This window comes from Patagioenas fasciata, chromosome 5, assembly GCF_037038585.1.
Source record: "Patagioenas fasciata isolate bPatFas1 chromosome 5, bPatFas1.hap1, whole genome shotgun sequence".
Lineage (NCBI taxonomy): Eukaryota > Metazoa > Chordata > Aves > Columbiformes > Columbidae > Patagioenas > Patagioenas fasciata.
Genome location: NC_092524.1, coordinates 63,067,267 through 63,086,687, shown reverse-complemented (window position 1 = coordinate 63,086,687; position 19,421 = coordinate 63,067,267). Strand labels below are relative to the sequence as shown.

The 19,421-nt window shown below is 42.6% G+C and overlaps 1 long non-coding RNA gene across 1 annotated transcript; it reads left to right on the top strand.

The window, feature by feature from the left end:
* Positions 1-1,946: 1,946 nt before the first annotated feature.
* LOC136102703 (uncharacterized) lies at positions 1,947-18,572 on the top strand. The gene is made up of 3 exons (XR_010651468.2): positions 1,947-2,092; positions 8,745-8,890; positions 18,460-18,572. It is a non-coding gene; the product is annotated as an uncharacterized lncRNA (long non-coding RNA).
* Positions 18,573-19,421: the final 849 nt, after the last annotated feature.

Sequence of the window (19,421 nt, the reverse complement as noted above, 5' to 3'; positions counted from 1 at the left end):
CTTTGCTGGTTATTTCTGTCTCTGGAGCCTGCCCCTCTGCAGGAGCTCTGGGGCCTCACAGGTAATGGTATGGTCTGCGGGAGACCATTAAGTGGCATTCTGAGAGATGAAGTGGGCACTTCCAGGCTTGAGTTACGTTAGAGTAGTTTAAAACCATGGTACTCACCACAGTATTTACAGCCCACCATCAGAATTGCTTGAGAATAAGGAGGGAAAATCATCTGAGTGACCAGTTGTTGTGAACAACAAAAACTCTGGTCAAAGAGGGGGACTGAACTAACGAATGTGTGACCTTATGGCTCAAGCCAAAAACAAGACATGCACAGACTGCAAGATTGTGGACTATCACTATATGAAAGAAGACTTGTTCCAGCAATTCCTTCTATTTCAAGGTACTACTGGCTGGGGAATGAAAAGCATGGGGTGAAAAATGTAGTTCCTTTTTGGACTAATATGTGTGGGGAGGACGGGTGTTGCAGAAAAGATTTATTTTGTTTTTTTCTACTGGGAGAATCGATGTGTTGGAGGGGAAAAAAATAATATAGTTAATGATAAAGTGCTGTCCCTGACAATGGTGGGTAAGTCCTAGATGCCTTAGAAAAATAGGTGGTATGGAGCTCTTCTGGTAGCAAAACATCTGAGGACACCTCTACAGAAGAGCCAAAGCAAAAGGCATGGACTTGTATTTCATGATGCTCTGAGAGTTGAGCTACCCTCAGGGGAAAGTAAGGCTGACAGTGCTCTGAGTTCTCTCGAAGGACATCCCAGGGTGCTATAAATCCATGCACCCATTCATGAATCTGCCTCTGCAGCCTCTGCCCATGCTTTACACGAAAAGAGTAAGATGAGAGAGAGTTGTGTGTGTAGGACACGGGGACTCTGCAACGAAGAGCCACCTAAAGCTCCTGCACTGCTGTATTGTGATTTCTGTAGCTCCTCATTTAATATTTATTATATTCAGAATTAATACAAAATCACTGCAAATTGTAGTTTTAATGGAAATTAACCCTGTAAAACAATTGATCGACTCTTGGGTCAAGATGACATGACATATGCAAATCATATGCAAAGCTCATGCACAGCTGCATGTACAAAGATCACGCTCTACCCCAAGCAAAAGTCCTCTGACTTCAATTAAAGTTTTGCCCGAGTCAGCTTGAGCTTTGTACATATAGCTCTGTGTGCTCTTTGCACACGATTTGCATATGTCATGTAATGTACAATATGGTATTGTGTACTAGCTGTCTCACCCTAATTAATACATGATAAAAAAACTCTTGGAGAATAATGATTAAGAAAAATTTGTGCATAAGGAAATTGCTTGCAAATGTCCAGACTGGCGAAATTATAACCCAGTAATACTGCAGTCCCATTTATTTTCTGTTAGGTTTAATCACCACTAATAATTCAGTCGAGGGTAATTAATCTTCACTGATCAAAGTACAGGAAGGGGCTGAAGTACTGTAGCTGCATCATAATGATGTGTAATGCTGATGCTGCACAATTGCCTGTTTGCAGAGAGATGTGAAGATGTCCTCATTGGCATACAGTCAATGAGCGTGGGTTCATTATCACTCAGTAGAGGATAGAGGCTCAAATAATAAGGTAAAGAAGCCCAAAAATACATACATAGGCAGATGCTTGCAGCTAGAGCTCAGCTCATTCCCTGAGCTGAAGAGGTGTGTTTGGGGAAACCGTGGTAGAGACCAAGTGAGAGAAAAGACATTCAACAACCAGAAAGGAAATGACATTCAATATTTTTTTATTTTTTATTTGGTCTATCAGGATGAAGTCCAGCTTATGCTGCACTGAAGGAAAAAGGAAGTTTTACTCCCAAACCCCTCAGTTTCCCCAGAAGGAAGCCATGTTCCCAAGTTCCTTGTATCAGTCTATATCAAGATAGTAGCTTGATGTCTCCATGGAGCTAACTGGTACTTTTTTAGAAAGGACGCCTTTTCTGGGTGACTTGATGTGGCTCAGATGCCTTGTGCATCTTCCCTTGAGAGAGGTGGTTCCTGAACAGAAGGAGATGGACTGTGGGCAAGAGATCCTGCGATGAAACCAGTGCGTAGCTGAGACCTCAAGAGAGTAGGTAAGCAAGGTGTCCATCCTAGTTCTTCCTCTACCACCTTTTTTTCCATCCATATGGCAAGAGAGAAGGGACAGGGGCCTGTTGCTTCCTGAATTACTTCAGCTAAATATTTGATATATAACATGCTTGAACTTACAAGGCAATGCTGTTCTGTCTTGAGTTTTGCAGATGACATTTAAAAAATCCCAACAACTAATTTCTTTAGTCAGGGTTCATTCATTTTAATCTTTCAGCCAAGTCCTTGTTTGGGAACTTTGATCTGATCGTGGTGTTTGTTTTCAAAGTACCAAAAAAAACCCTTTCCATGTCTGAATATTCTATTTTAAATTCTTTTGATATTCCCTGCTATTGCTACTGCCACCAAACATCAGTGGTATTAAAAAAAACAACACCTATTACTAAAAAGACAGACAGTATTTAGAGCTGCAATGGTCCTGAAGCACAGTGAATCAAGACTGGAAATCCATCGGTTCTTTGGCTGCTAAATGATTTCCATGCTGTGCTGGCATTTATCTTCTAGAATAAAGAAGCCTTTCAGAGAACAGCAAATATCTGGCAGGGGGCCAAAGGCCTTGAATATAAGACAATTAGCACAACAGGAGGAAAGAAGAGCTTCCGGAATTAGAGATGAATAAGAAATATTTGTAATGTGCACTTTAAGTTGTTGGTTTGACCACTTTTTTCTCTTGGTTGCAAGTGTAGTGCTGTATTACTTGTCTGGTTTTGCTTTCTTCTGTAATTAGTTTCACCACTCAGGGGTAGGACTGGTACATATCACACTTGTCATCCTCTTCTTCATCATTAAAAGGCTACTTGTTTGGTTCGAAGTGGATAAAATGGTAACTTGCTGGTTGTTGCAAAGATAGACTGCTCCCTCCTAATCTGTGCTCTCTCTCTTTCCATACATAGCTTTAATTAGACATGAGGATTTAAGCCTGTACATTCTGAGGCATGTAACAGTCAAACTAATAATTAAGAAGATATATTTAGATGGTTTTAAAAACCTACTGTACTTCTAAGAGTAAATCTTGACTTTTAAAAGTGCCAAAGGGTTTCCAGGCTTCTCACAGTACCACAAGCTGTAAATTTGCTCTTTTTATTGTCAAAGGAAAATGTCTCAATTACAGAACCTAAACTGACTGTCAAATCTCAAATATTAAGAGGTTTCAACCATCTCATGCTACTCTATTAGAAGGAGAAGGTATAGTTTCATTGATTAAGGTCACATCAGCTGAAATTCTGGAATTTCTCTAGTACTTACCTTATGAAGATAGAGAATTCATGATAATATAATATCATAATCTTGGCTAGTGTTAGGGACTGAAACAAGAATTTACTTGAAAACCGACAGAGGCGAGACATGTGAAGGCATCTTGCTGCACTACGTAGCCTTGACTAAGCCTCAGCTGGGATATCATGTCTGCCCTTGGACACCACACTCCATGAAAAATGTAGGTCAACAGAAAGAAGGTGGTTTGGAGAACTGAAAACTTGGATCTCGAAAAAACTGAGAATATTTAGTCTAGAGAAGAGCAGACTTGCGTGTGGTTTGGTGATCTTCAGATGTCTACCAAGCTGCTGCAGAGCAGAACCGGCAGTCTGTTTTCCACAATGGACAGAACAAGGAGTAATGGGCTTAAAGTTCAGAAACGGAAATTTCATTAAGGCATTAGGAAAATCTTCCTGATGTAAAGGTGGTTAAGGACTGGATGAGACTGTCTGGGTTAGCTGTGGAGGCACATAGAAGGTTTCCCAGAGCAGGCTAAAGCAACATCTGTTAAAGATAGATTCATGTCCTCATTGACATGAATGGTTCTTGAAGTTGCTTTCATCCCCATTTTCTATGATTTTCACTAATTATGCTCTACTCTCACAGGTTATCATGCTGCTAGGACACTGGGGAAATATCATTTCTGGCCTTACATGTCTTTCCGAGTTCAGCATAGATTTGGGGTTATAGATCACAGTGATGATCAGAGTATATATTTTCCATTTCTCTATGTATCTGTTAATCTACAATGATGAAAATGAACATGTAAGTGAAGATGAAATAATTTTTTCTTTGAAGGTTGCCATGTGATAATATTGACTATTGAAAACCTTAAGCATTGTTTTCCTGATAGGTGCCCTGTGGGAAAACAAAACAAAAATATACTTCATTTGGAGTTGAGCCAATCCAAGTGAAAATATTCTACTTCAGCAACCCAGTGGAGAGTGCCTGCTTGCAGGCTTTTGGGAGTCACAACTTTGCTTCCCAGGGCATGCCACGATATCTGTTCTTCTGCCTCCTCATGGTGTCTCATTGCATTACCTCAATGGGAGGCTGCAAGACCTCCAGAATGGCATAGTACAACCTGGTTTATGTACAGTGTTGAGGAACTGAGGAACCCACACTACAGTTCCCATGGGGCACAGCAGTGGTTTGAGATGGACTATTTGTGTTTTTGAAATATGAAGTACTTCACTTTGCAGAATAAATTGAAATGTACTCTTTTCGGTCAAAACTGGCCCCTCTTCACTGGTTTCTAGGCGATCATTTTGATGATTTTTTTTTTTTTCCTGACAAAAAGCTGTGTTTTAGACTGAGAAGACTTGTTTTTCACTTCAGAAGTTGCATGAAAAGAGAATATTTCACAGAAAATTGTACTTTTGGCGAAAAAAACCCAAACAACCAACCCTTCCTTGCCCTGTTCCTGACTCTCATTCTGACCACACATGGGGAATTCCTAGAACTGAAAGTCTTCTTATGGTGCTCACTGCAGAATGTAGTGCCAGGATGTAGCCAAGAGCTGCACCCACCTCCATGGGACCACCCCGGGGAGACAAGTTCCAAACTGGTGAGTGAGCAGTGATAGTGGGAATGACCCTTGGTTTGCAATTGCGCTTCACCGTGCGGGACGACAGGGCAAAGGACTTTCCTGAATGACTGTCCCATTGCAAACCTGTTCCCTTGCTTGGGATATTATCAGATTCTCCTGAATTGTTCTGTCGAGTGAATTGGGTTCTCCTCCTTCAGGGGACACCCTGTTTGTGGTAATTCTGTCCCTTATTTCTTGTAGTTCCTCCAGTCGGTCAGGAGGCCAAGGCCAGGGCTCCCAAAGGAGGCTTGCTCCTTGGGCTTCACTGATTGCTGCATTTTTTTGCACCAGTTAACTTTATCCCTAACTCTTTGCTTCCTGAGAACTCGCTCTACCTTGTTCCTCTTGTTCAAATGACTCCAAAGTGCTTTGAAACTCTGGGTTAAATGGCTTCCTACCCTGTGCTACTAGTGGTACTAAATAACTGCACTGCAGGACACCCTGACACCCTCTCTTCCCGTCTTCCATATCAAGAAAAACAAAATGGCTCAAAGCTGTGCGAGAAATATCTTCCCCCTTCTCCCATGCTAGTATTTACCTTAGCTATTTCCAAGCCCTTTACAGCTGTCACGTAGGAGCCGTGTGCAGGACCAGACTGCCAGCCCCTGGGTTTGCATTGCAAAAACGCCTTGCAACATTAACGCAACAGCCAGAGCATAACTGAAGCCTTTAAACTGCAGTTTCCTTTGTACGGGGTCAGGTAGTTAGCAGGGTCTCCTATTTGATTACTAGTAAATGTAAAGCTGTATGGAAACCAGCTACCTGTGCCCAGAATGGTTTCACAGGGGAGACAAGCAGTGTCAGAATAAAAGCCCTGCTGAGTTGACACACTGTCCCAGAGCTCTGGGGTGGCTTAGATCCCAGTCCTGTCTCTTCCAGAGACCTGGTGTTGAGCATTTGGGTATTCCAAAAGTTTTTTTCTCTCCCCACTGTAACATTAGCTTTTTATCTCACTCCCTCGAAAGCTGCTGGAGGCAGCAGGCAAATCCTCGGTTAGCTGCGGTGAAGTCAAATCCTCACCCATCACAAACAAGCTGCAGGTTAGTGACAGATGCCAGCTACAGGCTGAGCCCCGTGTTTGGAGTAGGGTTAAACCAGCCCTGTGTTTTACAACACACGTGTGCTGTGCCTGACTACACGAGAGCTACTTGAAAAATTGGCACACAACGGGCTACTCTTTACCAACATTGGACTTGCGAGGTGAGACCAGCCAGCCCATGCTGCTGGGAAATGTCAGCAGGCAGCACCCTCAGGCATGAGTCAGTCTGTTGTTCTGGGGAAGAGCTGTCATGTCAGAACCTGCACGGTGGTGACATCCTTGTAACTCCTCTGGAAAAATAAAAAGAAGTGCAAGCCAAAGGCTTTAACTGAGCTTCATGCTGTTGTGCTGTATATAGGTGCAACTTAAAGTCAAGCAATTGGGTAAAGACTGGATTAAACCCAATAAAGAACAAAATAAAGGTAATTGTGTGTTAGATACAAGGAGGAACACTTTCCCAGCTGTAAACCTTCATCAACCAGAGAGCCTGTAGGCATCCCCATGTTGAGTCTGGTTGTGCCTGAGTGTCCCTCTCCTGCCTCTCCAGTCCCTCCTCTCGTCTCTTCTCCTTAACTCTGGTACTAGCATTACACTCTGACAGCAGAACTGAGAAACAGAAAGGAGAAGGGATACAGGAATTTTGTCTCCTTCCTTCCTGCATATTACAAAACATATTCTAGCTGCCAGCATTTCTAGGAATGGGTCCTTTGCAGAAAGGGGAGTCCAGGGTCTGTAGTGCGCCGTGCTCTGGATGGGATCCTGTACCCCACTGTTCCTGTACAACACAGGCAGATTTCCAAACCAGGAATGGGGAACTGCTTGGGTGAAGAGTTTCTCGGAGACAGTGGCTGGTCTCAGTGACATACAGTCCTGCCATTATTGTGCTTCTTGTCACTCAAACCAGGTGCCTTTGTCACCAGAAGTGAAATCCTTTACTTGCTACAGCTGGTCTTAACTGCGTCTGAGATCAGACTTCAGTGACTGTAAATCAACTGCTGTCCATCCCTCTTGACTGCATTTTAAATACATGTGTGATATTAATTATAGGTTGTCTTTTTCAGACCTATACTTCTGCATTACTTGTTGCTTTAGGAGCTGAAAAAACAGCCACAAGAGACAATGGCTCTACAGTGGCTTTTAGCCTCTCAGGACAAATCCCAGAGCTGACATCATCTGCAATTATGGTGCACAGATCCAACCACCCTGACATAAGGTGGTGAATTATTCATGATTTGGCAGCCAGCATAGATGGAGAGTGTAGTTTAAGAAACCTCAGGACTGCAAGACTGGTTTGTCACCACAGCCCTATTAGGCCAGTGGCCTATCTCTGAAAACAATACTTTGGATGGTGGTCATAGAGCCTTAGGGTAGATATATGTGGAATAGATTATTTCCCCTTGATTTCATGTGAGCTTCTTGGCTAATATCTACAGGCAGAAGGATTAAAATCCTTCCCAGATGGGTCCATGTGGCTTCTGCCCCAAAGATTTTGCATTTTAAACTGACCAAAGCTAAGTGCAGGATGAACATGCAATTGCAGCAGATTTGGTGGGTCAGTGCAGGGTGAACTAAAAACCTTGGATAGACAAACTTTCTCTTGTTCTAACAAACCTGTGCTCACTTCTTTACTGGCCAAACATGAGGGACAGGTACCTCGGCCATGGAACTGAGAGTAACAATAACCATGATAGAAAGATGTGAGAACTGTAGTTGAGGCTTGCAAATCACTGAGTTTTAAGAAGCTCAGGTGAACAATGCAAATACGCAACATTCTGGCTAGGGTTAAATTAAGGGTATGGAGAAAAAGGGCAATCCTTTTGCCACATATTGATCCATGACATGAGAGTCCTATCATGGCATGGAAAGTTAAACCTGCTATAAGCAATCAGTGTGACTCTTCTAGATGATTCTGCTTCATTTCACAGAGGATTCATATTAGGCTGAGACCACCATGGGGGCCAGAAGGGTAGGAAATACATATTGTCTTCAGTGTTTTGCCCCTAGGGAGACTGGGACCAAGCAGAGGTTTACCCAAAGGTGACAGTGCCATAATCTTGGCTGGCTGTCAGAACATCAGCACGGGTACTGCAGCCTACTGGGGCTCTTGTAGCTCGCTCTTTCTTTCAGGAGACACCAGCAGTTTGTGTCTCACTATAGCACATCCCTAGTGCAGGTCAGAAACAGCTGTTTGAACCTAAAAGGCAATTCCTGATGTGTGATAAAATGTACTTACTGTTTGTCTTGAATCTTATACAACTTTATCATACACCATCATCATCACCGTAATGAAAACACATTTATTAATCCAGGAACCCCGGGGAAAACCAATCAGGCTATTGTTTCCTTTGTGAGGGGTATATCTTGTTACTCAGAGAACACCACTTTGCATCAAATACCTTATTGATTACCCTGTTCCTTCAGGCTTTTTTTACTCAGTTGTGTTATCCAGACATAAAGTAAAGGCTGGAATAAATTTTCAGAAAATGGTGAAACTGCAAATGAACATGTACCATGGATTTTCACAGCCAGTAGGGACCATTATGTTCTTCTAGCCTGACCTCTTTTATAGCTGAGGCCAGAGAATGTGACCAAGTAACTTATTTATGTGGTATTAGAGGAAACCTGTTCTTTGTAAACTGCATTTTAACTAGTCATTGCTCAGGGAACGTGTGTTTGTTAGATTGCTTTTATGTGTGCTGAAAATTTTGTTTCATTCCCTTCTTGTTTCCAATTTCAGTCTTTGCATTTCCTCCAGATCCATCTACCTGGATGTGCTGGAAACTCTGGATAATGCCAGAGATCCCAGCAGCCTTCCGCAGTGCCGATGGCATGGCATGTGGTCGGGCATCTGTTTGGAAGATACCCAACTTCTCCTCATGAGAAACTGAGGGACAGAAAGAGGTATTGCATGGTCAAGAATGACATATCCTTTTCTGAAATGAATACTGACAAAAGGGTATATAGCCCATTTGAAATTATTTCTTTCTGCTAGTGGAGATGATGAAATGTGTGGTAGTTGTCCAGGAAAAAATATAATTTGATTTTTTCAGTGGCAATGTAAAGTCCTGTTCCTAATCCAAGGGGCATAATGGAGGATCTGTTAGAGTGTCTGCAGGACATCATCCAGGCAGGGATGAGCATGGTCTGCCCACACTCCTTGTCAATGAAGCCATGTGAACATGGTGCTGAGCTGCGACTAATAAGATTCAGTGACAGACACAATACATCAGCACAGGCCAAATTTGCCACTGTTTTCCATATAGTGTCCTTTGGCTCCAAGCAGGGCTGGAGTCTGCTGGCACACTGCTGTGTATTGCATCGCCAAAAATTCCTCTTTAAACTGCAATGTCCTTTTTCTATCTGATCTGCCTGGCTAATTGCATGTATTAGGATATTGTATGATGACTGGGGGCAATGGAGTAACCTTTGGAGAAAGAGGACTTGGCAGATTTTCATCGAGTCCTGGCACTTTGGGGGAAACTCTTTGCCATAGAAAAGAAAGTCAAAGTAAGTGATCTTAGAAGCTGGAGGAGTAAAATCTGACAAGGTGAGGTTTATGGTGCTGTTTGGCATCTTAAAATGACTGTTGTAGCTACACTTGAAAAATGATATATAGGCTGACTTCAAAGGGAAATGGTGTTATAGTCAATATCTTCTGAAATGCTAAGAAGTGGAGTGTCCATCAAAGGATAGATTTTGGCCTTAGAGAATTAGATTTATGTATATTAAAATCCACCTGAGTCGTAATTTTAATGCACAATGTTTTAATGAATGGTAAATAAAGGCCAAAAATTAATGCTCCTATTAAAGAAGAAATCCATGTAAATAAGATGCACCAGAAACAGCTAAAAATAGTGCCAGGTCATTTGAATTTCTGCACCTTCACATTAAAAGTTGCATGAAGAGTTCTAACCACATTGCCTTCTAGCAGCCAGCCAGGACAACCAAAACAGCAGCACTACTACAACCTGGCAAATCCCAGTCCCTCTGCCAAACAAAATCCCAATAAAACACTAAGTTGCAGGAAGTCAACAATTTTATCCAATTAGGCAGGATAAGTGGGCTGATGCCAATCTGGTATCTCACACTTCAACAGGATAGACACAGCTGTAGTGGGATGCTGGTGACAATTTTTCCTCCAGCAGTCTGGGATGAACATAAATCTGCTTATAAGCATGACATTTCCACGGAAGTTAGCAGTCCCTTACCCTGCAATTCAAACTAACTGGTTTTAGAGTTTTTTGGCATCTACTCACATCTGAGTCAGTGTGATGGCTTGAAGGGAGAAAACCTGGACTTGAAAAAAACAGATCCTTCTCCTCCTTCTGGAGCCATAGATCAGCATTAGCGTGTTGCTGGCTGGATGCCTGCGTTCTGCCCCCACCTTCTGCACCAATGGAGGTGAGAGCCTCACATCCACACACACCATACCAGAGCAATCCTTCTTCGAGACCTTGTCACCCCTTTGTCTTTCTAGTCCCAAGATGCTACCAGATGATGGCTACTTAATGGGACCTGCTCCCAGCAGTTTATGGCCTGTTTTGGAGCATGGAAACATGTTCAGTGCTGAGCACTGCAAAAGGGGAACACTTTTGTGAGTGTGCTGGTGATCTAGTGCAAGCAAGGATGCTCCATCTGACCTAGCACTGGAGGAAGCCAACCTACATGCCCAGGAATTATTCCAGTAGTGTTTGCACTCGTGTGAGTTATTTTGCCTGAAAAAAACCCAACAACCAAAAAAATCCATCCAGAATGCTAAAAATAGAAGACCCAATTTGATGTTTAAGCCTGTAGATATTACTGCTACATTTATAGCTACCCAGTGTCATGGAGTGCCAGACATGGAGGAAGAGCCAGTGCCTGTAGCAAAAATCTGGAGGAAGCTGTAGTGATACCCATCACTGTTAAAGGATCTGTTTTACTGAAGAGGGCCACAAGATTTTCTGGAAGGACCTGAGTGGTAGAGCAAACAGGACAGAGAAAATATGGGGGATTTAGCAATACTTAGCAGTGCATCTTGAAACGCAGAAACAGCAACAGGTGTCTGCAATTGTGAAACCATTTGTAAGGCTGCCCCAACACTCTTCACCCCCTGACCCCTTATACTCTGGAGACCTGGTGTGTCTGAGAGCCAGCACACATCCCCTGCTCCTTGTGATGAACACCAGAGTGAACTTTGATGAAAAGTGGGGTGGTGGTGATGACACAAACATGTGCTGTCAAAGTGACATTCAGTTCTGGGCCTTGCTTATGGTATGCCTGCGTCAGCTTACATCCTTGAATATTTTAAGCCTGACATTCACACCTTGTGTTTTACTACCTGCAGGATTGGCATCCTCAGTGTACTTTGAAAAAGACACACCGCTGCTCAGAAATCTCTGCAATAAATGTTGTGTTTTAAGCATGTATATATGACAGAAAAATGTATATCCAGTTAATACCTCTGATATATACACAGATGTGCCAGCGACACCTTTAAAACTTCCAGCATTTGTTTATGGTGCATAAAATTCAGTGGTATTCATGTTGCAAAAACTGGAAGGATAACATGAATACAGAAGGTGCCTTAGGGCAATGAAAGTTAGTTCTTAGAGATATTTGTGACAGATGATTTAAAATAGAATGATTAAGTTTTGTTTCTCCAAAATGCTTCTGTTGGACATGGATACAGTAAAGCCATTCCTAGTCTGGCTACTCCTTTCCTTCACTTACAAGAAATCAAATTTTTGTTATAAAAATATACATGTAATTAAAGGACGTAATTCAGCAGAAAGTATTTTAAATGCATAACTGATTATCTGCTTCCTGTAATTGCTGGTTTGTATATTGAAACTTAGATTGAGTTGGCAGACAATAAAAGATTATTTTTTAATTAGATATACTCATCCTTATCATTTGGGAATAGGGGGATATTTTCCACCACTGCTATTCTTCCTATCCAGGAACACACACTAATCTCTTGCTTGATATCAATGTCATTTTTTCCCAAACGAGAAGCAAATAGAAGCCTGCCTCTCCTGCAGAACAGTGTGGCTAAGCACTGTTTGCCATTTCAGTTTGATAGGATGCTGGTAGCAGGATGTATATGTATGCATTATATGACACACAGCAAGACTACATATCAGGGCCAGTTTAAAGTACTGAGATTTGCTTACAATCCCCAAGGATTTTTTACATTCATTCTTCATTAGAAATTCTACTTTTGCATCAGAAGATTGTCAACACAAAATTCTGACCCGCAGATTATTCTTTTATGGGGTCACAAACTAATTTTTTTTCTTTTCCTTGTGACAAACAAAGCAATTTTTAGCTGTTTTAAAAGGCATTTCATGTAACCTCTTGCCCTGCAAACTCCATCTAAAATGACAATCTCTAGAGACCTTTCTTTGCTTGATAAACTGAGTTGCAGTCTACCTCTGGTTTAATGTACAATATAATGGGCACTGGAGTGTTTGGAACTCTCTGGTAATAGTGTGCCTGCAAAATATGGTGACTTGGGAGCAACTTGCTTTCAAAGCATGAGCTCTCAATTTATAATTATTTTCTCCTGTGAGGACAACATTTCAAAGCCATCTATAGGGTCCCAACGCCTCTCCTACTCATCCTGCCCTCCACCATCCACAGCTGCATTTCTGTCATGTGGCGACCAGAACAACTGATTTCACGGCAAAGAGTGTTTTTCCATGTACTTCTAGCTGTTCTTTTATTGTCATTCAGCCACTAGGAAAGGAGGTGGCAGAACACTGGCCATCCTTACCAAGTCCTGTGGAGATAGTAGTATGAACCCATGTGTGCTAGCACAACCAGTCCTTGGATCACATTCCTAGTTAGAAAATGAAGTTTTGTGATTTGGGGGACATGACAAAACTGTCTCTCTAACTGCAAACATACTGAATTTTGCTTGCTCCTAATTTTTACTTAGACTTCTCCTTTCCACACCTGCAGTCTCCTCTGCTTCCTCCTCCAGACCTTATGCTGTTGCAGTTCTGCTGTTTTAACTCCTGTTCATGCCATCCGTTATCATTTTCTTCCTGATTGCTCTAAATCTCCTTCTACTGTATTTTTTTTTTTTTCAATGGACCTCTAAACAAAAAGGATGTGATTCTTCTCTCCTTCCCACTGGCTTTAACCTGTTGTAGCTTGACATGTCATTATTCATGATTTAAATGAGGTTAAGTGAGACTAGAATGGTGCAGTGAGATTTTCATTATGCCAAAGCCATGCTATTCTCTGCATGCAGGCGATGGCATTATATCACCCGGTCCCTTCACTGATTTCAAAGGCTTCCTTTTGCCCCGATCAAGTTCAATAGTATGCTAAGGACATTCAGAGCTTGTTTTCGAACTTGTCTGACCCTGCTTCTCTGATCTCATATCCACTCCCACACACATTTATTTGGCTTTTCTAATCTGGCTATCTCCTGTGGCTGCCCAGCTCTGAGCATCTGGGTATTCACTGTTATTTATGCTTCCCATTTGTCTGATGTTTCGAGCCCCTGCATCATTTCCCCTCTCTCTGTCTCACCTTTGAGGCTTTTCTCGCCCTCCCAGCTGGTGAGCAGGTGATCCTGCCACTGTCCTTTTCCACCTCCTTGGGACGATGCCGGTTGACACTACAGGCTGCACCATGATGCCTCATTGCGGAGCTCCTGGTTGGGTTGGGCCGACTCCTCTTTCCCTTATGATTTCAAAAGATCTGGTGGCTCTTCTGACTTGCAGCAACTGTCCAGAATCCCTCCACTCCGCAGGTGCGGGTGAGCACAGCCATCGGGACATGACCCCTTCCCTCGGTGCCTTGTCTTGTCTGCAACAAGACTCCTCATTCCAGCATCCTCAGTCTAGGGCTGCCTTCCACCTCCTCTCTGCCCTAAAGGGGACACACTGAGCAGGGTGTCTGAGGAGGGTGACGGGGTGTCCCCCAAAGGCATGTGTGGCTGTTCCCTTCTGGGCACACCAGAATCATGGGGGTGTCTCTAACTCCAGGTCCAAGTGGCAGAACACAGGTATTCCCAGTTTGGTGAGCACCCAGGGACCCTTCTGTGATTAGAAAGTGATAATAAAGCAAGCTTTGTCAAAGCTGATGTTTTCAGGCTGCACTTTAATGCCATTTACTCAGGATTTATGCTCCTGCAACAGGATCCTCACGTGTGCAGGCACAGGCTCTTCATTCCTTTCTTTCAGTAATTGCTTGGCTGCCCTTTATGTGGAGAAGAGAAAGTGAGAGGTGTTGAGCAGCTATGTAACCTCTAGCTGCTACTGCATCTTCAGGAGGCCTTTCCGTCTGGCAGGTGTAACCTTTGGAGAAGACATATGCTACCATCACTCTTCCTCTCCACCCACCGAGCTACAGCTGAGGTGATATGTGAACAGATGATTCAGAGAAGAACCTCAGGGCAGGACTGCCTGAAATATCCTGGTATCAGACGTACTGATCATCTCTGGATGACTTCCTTACTATTAGGGGACATATTACAATAACACGTGGGTGTCCTGCTTCCCTCCCGGAGTAGTAATTTGCATGTGTATATGTGAGTCTTGAGGGGTGTGTGCATCTCCCCAGTGCAGCAGCAGATTCTGTGCAACTTTTTGCTTTCAAAATAGGTCCAGCAGTGCCTTTAGCTAAGTGTGGTATTCATACGTTTGAGATATATGTAGACAGAAAGAAAGAGAGGGCTTACATTTCTGTATAAATGGCAGCATCACTGCTGGAAAACTTTTTAGGGATCTGCCACCATTCCAAAAGGTGCGATAGCACTGAGTGACTCCAGAGAAGCTGTGTCTTTTTCTGAGCCTTAATATCACGTGTGAGGCTAACAGGTCAGAAGAGAACACACTCTGACTGGTTTGTCCTTCACCTGCACCCAGCATTCTCTTTGCAACACATATGTGAGAGAGCTGTGGAAAGAAATGACTGGGGAATTTGACCACAGGGGAAATTGTGTCAGGTCTGTTACAGCCCATTATGCAGAGAAGATCAACCCTGAGACGTGTGACAGTCAAACTGTTGTCTTCCATGGGAGTGACTATGGCCAGGAAGAAACAGGATTGTGCTCCTGAAATCTCAAGGTGCTTCTCTGGGGTTGCCAAGTTGTTCCCACGAAAACAGTTTCTCAGAAAACCCCCAGCATTTCTAGCTGATGAGACTGAGGTCTCTTCTGCTGACTGTTTCTTCAGAGGATTCAGGCCCTTTCTTGAGGGCTGGAAAGGTCCTGATTCCCTCCCAGTGTGATACTTTAACTGTTGCTCCACTCACAGCAGAGCAGGTGGCGTTGTTAAGATTCTTCTTATCCTGTAAAAGTGTTATGTTTCGAGCTATTGTACACTGTGGACACATAGTGTAAAATTCCCCTACAGAATTCTAAGTTAAACAATTATTTACCTCTGTCTGGGATTTCAGAGGCTCTGACTTCTCAGGCAGAGTAAAAGCTTCAGGTACATTTTCTGCATGTGCCCAGATAAGCTATAGAGCATGGGCCTTTGGTCTGTACACCAGACAGATGTTCTGTATGTGGACAATCAATGCCATGTGTTTCCACGCACAGACCATCTGTGAAACATAGGCATAGAATGTCTGATACTTCCTGAAAACCTGGGACAGAAATACGGCAACCCTATGGCTGATGCTCTGCTATGTGACTGAGACCAGAGTTTTGAAAGGACTTTGGACTTTCAGCTGTTGCTGATTTCAGCATATCTCCCAGAGCAGACGCTGAGCAGGGCTTGGACTCCATGGCTGGGTCATTTGGTAGGACAGATGTTGCACATGCAGGTCCTGAATAGCAAGGAAAGGTGTGGAAGCTTTTAAATGGGAGGTGATTTGAAATCTATGTTGCAATGTGGAAGGCTGCAGAGTGCAGGTGGGATCAGGAAGATATTTTAGCATGAATCCAATGTGATGGCTTTTTTACTATAATTCTTCAGATACAAAAGAATGTACATACTTGTATTAATATCTTTTATTTATTCACTTATTAACCATCCTTGAAATTACAGTCTATTGTAAAAGTATCACAATTTTATTCTCCAGTGGATGCCTGATTAATATCTTGCAAACCATGCATGCCCTGCCAAATGAGAGTGACGTGTGTCCCAGCTGATAGCTGATTCTTTAAGTGAGTTATTGTCTCACTTAGCAGCTGTAGTAGACTAGGCACCCACTTGATGCGCCCTCCCCGTGCGGAACAAAATTTACTTAATTTTACTCTAATTTAGAATGGTATTAGCATAAACATTCAGCAGTGAGAAATTGCCCAAAGGCTTTTCTCTTGCATTTTCCCTGTGGGGGGATTCATATTTTAAGCTCTCCCAAAGTAAAAGGTCATCCCATTTATTCCAGGCCTTGCTGGAGTGTAACCTATAGCCAATGTTTATACACAACACTCTCATTAGCCCAGTCCTGCTGCCTCCTGAGAGTATTTTGAAGATTTTTCAAATTTGCAGCTTTCCCATATCAAGGTATGAAGAGAAGATAGCTTTTGGAGCAGACTGTTTGTTCTTGGAGAAGGGAAGTACAAACATTGGGGGTGAAAATGTTCATCATCCCACTGGGGTCTTCACTGCCTGTAGAGTTCCTGGAGCAGGTACCTGGGCACAGTTCAATAACACTTTATATCCAAGTTCATCTCAGCCTCCTGTCTCATTCCTCTCATTTGCCATTCCTGTTCCTTTTCTCTCCCCTTTCTCTGGACTCTCCTACCTACCAAGTCTCCGTTTTGTTGTGCTGCCTCACACTGGTAGCTGCAACCACAAGAAAATTGAGGTGATATTGAAGGTATTTGTTTTTTTGAGCTTAGCTTAACTCTCAGATGTGATCCTGCCATCTTTTTGTTATCAGCCATCCTGCCATTCTTTATCACTATCATATTTGCTGAAAAATCAGTGCAAAATACCTGTCTAATTTTGGGGCTGGAACCTTCAGTTCTTTAAGTTCTTGTTCCACTCTTTCCCTGCTGTTTATTTTAGTAATAGGGCTGAAGACCCTATTTCTATTTATTCCTGTATCTTTTGCAAGGTCTCACTCTGCTTGAGTTTTGACATTTCTCATTTTAGTGTCAAGTACTGTTCTCTATGCTGAGTCACTTTTTTTCCCCATTTTTTATTGGCTCTTGGTTGATTGCTATTATCCTTTGTTGAGGTGATTTACCACTCACATTTAGAGTAATTCTTACAGGCTTTGTTCTACCCTGCTTTGGGACATGTGCTGAATGTAGTTTCTATACTTTCAGCTGAAAGGAATCTTGGGCCTTTCCCACATTTACGCCTTTCAGTTCTTTAGTCCAGCTGAGTTCACTAATTGTTTCCCTTAATTTCTCAAATTTTGCCCATTTGAAATGCAGAACCTTAATTACAGACCTATTTTTGTTTACTCTCCCATTTAATTTAAACTGAATCAACTTGTGATCGCTCAGTCAAAGGTTATTTTCTTTGATCACTTCTTCTGTAATGTGCTTGCTATTTACCAAACCCAATCCTAAAATAGCATCAGTGGTTCAGCACTCTTTGGTGAATTAATTTGTTGGCAATTACATCTAAGGCTGTCTGGGCCATGCTGCCAGTAGTAGCTTCTGTCTCTGTGAAACTGTATTTATTTCCCTCAAATTTCATTACTTAATGACATGGTACATCATCTGTGATTTTGAGAAAAGAAGCAAATCAAATGTTAAACAATCTACAGAGGACAGAGAACACAACAGGGAGCATCTTTATAGCACTTTGTAATAGTATGCATTTCTGGTACAGCCCATCTCATAATGGATACAGCACACAGGGAAAAGGTCCAGAGATGGGCAGCAAGAATAAAATATGGAAGAGCTTCTGTCTGAGGAAAAACTGACTGGAAAAACATCTGGAGATGAGATAATTGAAGTTATATATACTGACAGACAGGGTGTCATAAAGATGGTAAATAAGGAAGGGTTTATCGCTGTCCTCCTACACATAAAGGTATGTAAGGGGGTATCTGAAGAAACTGGCAGATGGGGCAGAAGGAAACGTTTCTTTGTATGTTATATAGTTCTGTGAAACAACCTCTTGCCACGGGTTGTTGTATCCGTTTATAGGGTTCAAAACACACCAACCAGCCCCAGGCAGATCAGTGGAAGGAAAAAATCCAGTGGACAATACTGGCAGTCCCTCTGACTCAGAAAGCCCATGTGTGCAAGGTGCAAGTATCACTACAGGCTTTCTGTCTTGCGTTCTGCCTTGGCCATCTGCCCTTGGCCATCGTTTGGGAAAAGATAGACTTCTAGTCTGTAGGGTTGCTTCATAACTCCATGTCCAGTAATTAGCAAAGGCCTTCAGCATACTGCAGATTATGATGCCTCCAAAATGATTCCCCATTCATAAGCAGGGATAACATGGGAAGAATAATAGCAATGTATATTTGATTTTTCTGTCTTTGGAAATTTGTACAGGCCTGGGTAACGCTCAGTTCTGCATGATAGGTACTTGCCATTTCTGCTTAATTTCCAGGCACCTTTTCAGTTGGAAATGGTCTCAGTGCTTTCTCAATGCTCCAGTAGGCAACACATCACAGAGTAAAATGCCAGGAAAGAACAGACTTCTGCTTGTGGTCATCTAAGGAAAAAAGGTGAGTGAGATCAAACAATTAAGAAAATGTGATTATCTAATGACTATGACCAAGTTAATGGCCTCATGTGTGGCATAGCTGTTGCAACGGTGTTCTCAGGCAGCAGAAATGCTGTGAATCTACTGAGACTGCAGGACTCTGCTACCAACTTTTATCCCTTTCTGTGTACCTCTCTGTTCACAGATGAGGCTGCCAAAACTGAGTTCATAACATGCAAACCTCTAACAGCTTCCTGATGTTCCTTTAATCTTTCACAAATGCTGCATTCATCCTCCCTGCAGTAAAAAGCACAAGTTTTTTAAATCCTGCAGCTTCCTAGGAGGTCTAAGTTTTGACTTATGATCCCCCCCCAAACAAAGGTAACTGGCAGCGTGCAGTTGTCATATGTACTTTGGAATTGCTTGAGCAATGGGTGTGAGTTCAAAGGACTGTGATTCTCTACCTCTTGGTAGTTGGCCCTAGCTTATACAAAGACGCAGATCTGTCTTGGCACATGTGGGGGGAATAGTCTGTCTTTCCTGGATTGTTTCCTCCTCCAACCTTTTGTCTTGTCTGTTAAGGTCATTAGTTCCTTGGGCAAACTCTCTGCAGTGTTTGTTCAGAGGCTAGAACAAAGAGATCATAGCTTGGTCCCTAGACACTACTGCAATGCTGCTATGAATGATCCTTTTTTTAAAAACTACACAGATCATACTGGTGAACTCCTGCTTGGATGCTTCCAGACTGGTCATATGCACATCATTCTGATGATCAATTTTCTGTGGTTGCTTTGAAAAACATCAACTTACTATGGGTTTAATATGAAGAGGAATATAAAGAAGCAGTGTTCCCACTATGTGATAAT